The sequence below is a fragment of the Macrobrachium rosenbergii genome, chromosome 48, assembly GCF_040412425.1.
Source record: "Macrobrachium rosenbergii isolate ZJJX-2024 chromosome 48, ASM4041242v1, whole genome shotgun sequence".
Classification (NCBI taxonomy): domain Eukaryota; kingdom Metazoa; phylum Arthropoda; class Malacostraca; order Decapoda; family Palaemonidae; genus Macrobrachium; species Macrobrachium rosenbergii.
The window spans coordinates 43180601-43185844 of NC_089788.1; positions in this window are offsets into that span (position 1 = coordinate 43180601).

Here is a 5244-nt window from a genome sequence, read left to right on the forward strand (position 1 = left end):
CACCGTTTCTGGATATCTATGTTTAAATATGCATCTTCACACTATCCTGAATACTGGGAATGGTCCTTTCTAATGCTTCTTGCACACCACCTACCCATCCTTCTAGGCATTCCTCCCAAAATTTCCAAAATGTATGCTTCTACCCATCTTCTAGGTATGTCAAAATTTCCTCCACTCTTTCCACATTACCGAACCTTTTATCCATCCTTTCAGATACTCGTATGCTAATGTTTTTCTACTCTATCTGCGTATAGCCATATTTATCACCCTTTCCACTGCGCTCATAGAAAAATACTACTTAAATAAATAACCTATATAGCATCCAATTTCATTCTATTCGCCCTGCGTGGTTAGTTGCAGCTCAATACCCTGCACGCACTAGTAAATAAATCGCATAATATACATATACATGCATAACATGAATTTTTTATCACATCACCGTGATTTATATATAATTAATCATTCAGCTACAAATGTCGTTTAATATCCAATTCACGCTACTTCGGGAATATCCTCGATGGGGATGATCACCGAAGGGGGAATTATAAGTGATAATGGATCGGTGCCCGAAGTAGCGTGAATTGGATATTAAACGACAATGATTTACACACACACATATATATATAGACAGATAGATAGACATATATTAACAGAGAAAGAGCAAGCTTTTACTCTTGAAATCATCACCAATTAAATCCAGCCCAAACCAAGCACCCTAGTCGTTAAGAACTAATATTACACAAAACACCTGAAAGAAACACTAAGCGACTTGGTTTCATCTTCACAATACAATGACTCTCGTCACCATAAACCCAAACTTTTGTGTGGATCAGGAAAACTTACCAAAAAAAAAGTTTTTTTCTTCCTTTCATCCAACTTCTGACATTACCAAATGAAGAAAGCGAATAATTGTCCCCAAAGATTTCCATTTAAGCATCTTGTGAATGGAAGGATGGATGAGGGCAGAGTACACAGAAAATGGGATAGGATTAATCCCTCCAGAATTAGTCCTATACGAAAGGGGATGAACGCTAGACGCTTCTAAAAAGATATGAAACGCATCCTTGACACCAGTAATAAGAAGACATATTTCGTTCTCATTAGAAACATACCAAGAATAAGAAAAAGTCATGCATAAATCAGGAAAATCAACTGAATATCGCCGAATTAAAGTTCAAATTAAAGAGCACGCGTCTTTGACAACTATCTCCGGTAGGAATGGGACAAGTAAAATTATAAGATCAATGGAAAAGACCAAATCACTAACCCAATCAGTCAATTCGTTGCAAGTTCTTTCTTAATCCTTCGAAATGTTCGGGACAGGTCCACCTAGATTAGGGACCAGCAGTTAATTAACGCAACAATTCGGGCAGAACAAAGTCCTATTTCAACTCTAGCTCACTTGATTAACTAATTAAGATAACTCTCTTTAAGTAATTATATGGCTGAGGGTGGAAATGTATTTATAAATTTAAGGAAACTACTAAAATTCCAATTTTCGGCCAAACATCGAATGAATGTTGATTGTATTTTGCTGAAAAATACAACCACACCTTGTTTCCGTTTGTCACCTTCCTCCCACCCTTCAACTTACCTCGTTCTCTTTTAACTTCAAGTACATACATTGCAAACACTGTAAGTTACGATACAAGGATGATACAAAAGGATATCATAAATACATGCGTAAATTCATAAGAACTACTAAACATGAAATTTGTTCACCTCATACTACAGTGCTGCAGACCGCCAAAATTTTACAGTTCTTCCTCAAGATACCTGAGAGTTCAAAACTGAACAATGCTGAGAGGTTAATATCAGGATAAGACTGAAACTAACAATATCTGACATTTATCGTCAAAGGATTGAATTTTGGTTTGTATTACAACGGTTTAAGTTACGCAGTTGATACCTTTTTTAGAGGACGCTTTTTCCCATTTAAAATTCTGCTATCTCAACAAATAACAGAGAAGGAAAATATCAGTGCATGAATTGACAAATAATCACCAAAGTAATTTTCTTTACAACTATCACATAGATTCACGTCTCTTCTGGTCTTTAATTCTACAGTAAAAGAGGAATACCTAATTACACTTACTAAATAAATGCAAGTGGGGAAAGTCGCACAATCGAACGAAAAGTTGCAAATTCCTTGCTAAACACCTTCGCTGAAAAGAAATATATATTTCTATCTCCACTTGTTTGAAATAATGGGGAAAACTGCAAACTTAGAAGAAATAATTTCCAATATATACTGTAAATTTCAAGGACAAAAGCCCCTCCTTTACATATACAAATAAGAAATGAACATTTATAAAAATTCCTTTACTTTGGACGAGGTCTTATTTTAAAGCTAAAAAATATACTGAAATTCTTCGACAAATTTTAAACCTCAATACCTTATCAGACAATGGCAATACCTCCTGTAGGCGCATATTTGGTCGATGAGAGGCCTTATCTTAATATATCGGCAATATTTAAAGTTACAAATTGAAAAAGTTGAGAAATAACCCAAAACGTCTAATGAACTTATTTACACTGTTTTCTACAGTAAGACATAAGGATCATACTTTAAAGACAAACACACGGGACAATCCTTATGACACTTCATTTGTACGTTCATGATTCCTGATTTCTCCAACATGTTTAACCTCTAGGGTAGATCAATATCCTCATAGCGCAAATTGATATGCTACACACACACACTCTCTCTCTCTCTCTCTCTCTCTCTCTCTCTCTCTCTCTCTCTCTCTCTCTCTCTCCGATTAAATGCTTGCATACATACATAGAATTCGTAATATCTTGGGCTTAATGTCCTTAGAATGTACCACAGTAACAAGGCAGAGGAAGAAACATGAACAGAAAAAGAGGGCGAATGACAATGTCTGCTGTAACTGCAGGGCCTTACAGTCATATTCATAAGAAAAGGGCCACAGCGCTCTCGTTGTTAACTTGAATGAATGACAAAATATCTTGCGGAACAGATTCAAAATGCAGTTAAAATATAAAAGGAATCTTTTCATTGACAGTGAAGTTAAAGGGAAAGAGTCAGAGATACGGGGGATGCAAAAAACCAGGAAAGGAGAGGAGAAAAACGGAACTAAAACAGACAAAATGAGGTAAACCAAGTGCGTTTTGCTGATAATGAAAGGCCTTACTTTCTGAATGGCGCGTATTGTCACCAGCTTTTTTAAACCTTTGCCATTCTTCATTCAATAGCACAAGTTTACCATATACTGTATATGTGCATGGCATATATAGACACAAGCGAGACAAGAACTTTCACTTTGTCCTCGTCACATAAAATTCGGAGAATTTCTAAAGGTGGCCTTGCTCCTGTCAGTCTCAAGAACGCTGGAAACAAACAACGCCTAAATAACAAGAGACAAGAGCTGTCTTGTCTATTCTGTTCCTTTAGACCTTTTACTACCAGCAAAAGAACAGTACCTTATTATTGATACATGACTGCGGCAAGGTTCCATTGGTCACTGTGCTGTTATTATAGATCAAATTGGGGACAAATAAATTATTCCTCATTCATTCCAGTCTGGCCTTAAACAAATACACAAATTAAACACAAAAGGACCATGAGCACTAACTGCACATTATTTACAGAGTGACTGACGGCATGAGGTTCCAGGGGGGCCTTGATGGGGATACGGAAATGAGTTTCCAAATAAACGATTCAATGTCTCTCACGCTCAAGATAAAGAGAAATGGATTTTATCGGCCATAATTCTGCCGTCAAAGAAAAATAGAAGCGACAAAGTAACACATTATGGCGATGCACAAATACCGCTGAAAGTCTTGCTAAACCCTGACGTCCCCGACCAACACCTCCCCATGAAAATTCCGTTTGCTGCAATGTTGACGAGACCATTATAGCTCTCGCAAAGGCTGACATCTCCCACAATATATGTTTGCGAAACAAGACCCTTCCCAATGACAACTGATAAAGAAGCGAAATTAGATAAGACATTAATTCATAAAAGTCTTGAAGGAATTTTATTTCAAGTCACTAGATATGCACACACACATTGTCACTTATACACATGTGACTTTTTATATTTACAGACATTAGGCCACAAATATCTTTTTGACGAATCACTCTAACCTGATATCGTTTAAAAGGACCTCATTAAAGAGGAAAGAATGGCAAACATGGAGTTTCTAATTTCGTTAAGCTCTCAGGTTATGGTAAAGTAGTCATGCACATACTCTACGGAAATAAGAACCCCATTTTTCACTTTTAGCAAAGTCCACGCATGATCGGACAGACAGACAGGCTCCATTCTTACACATCTACGCCTGATGGTTTACCCTCATACCGAGTTTGACTAAAATCCCTTCAGCAATGTAAGACAAACTACAAAAACAAGGTAAGTAAGAAAGGCACAAAGATCTATTGACAATAAATGTACAAATAAATATATTTACATTTCGTTAAAAGTCTTGGAATCCCAGATATCCCATGAGGTTATCTGCATCTGCAGTCATTTGAAATTTTTGAAATGTTCTCACCAAGTAAAAGTTATTTCCTCCTTAAATGGTCATATCTGGAATTGTGTGCCAGAATGTGCTTAACATATAAGGGAATATCAAAGAGGGCTCTACTAGGGCACAGGCTTCTTCCAAAAAACTTATTTTTCTGTTTAACTCCACTGTTGCTATTTATTGAAAAATATATGTTGTAAAGACCATTCTCAAATCTGCATGGACTTGTTTTCATCATTAAAAATTGTTTATTTACTGATTGAATGTATGACCAGGCACCCAACAAACCTGAACAGTTGGTGCCAGATGGAAATGAGGAAGCCCGACCCTGAGCTTTCTGAATCAGATGACAACAAGGTTGAAACCTGTTTCAATGCATCAGACATTGTTGGAGTCACTGCAAATAGCAACAGATTTTTTTATTTTTTCTTATGCACAAGTCATAGAATATTAGTTTTTGAGAGATATTAACAGTTTTACAGTACACGTGAAGCATGTCTTAATATACCGACAGGTTGTGTGTACACTTAAATCTGAGGTAAAATGGTTATATCTAAGGTCAGATATTCTTGGATTAAGTTATCTGAAGAGTCAGAGGGAGAACAGGATGATGTAGGAGCAAACTGCTGGATAAAATATTAAGTATTGAATGAAATACGGAATATCTTGTTTGTAAATGTTACGGAACTTCTCAGAGACTAATGAAAAAAATCAAAACTCTTGAAACTGGCGAATGAGGTTTAAGCAGAGCAT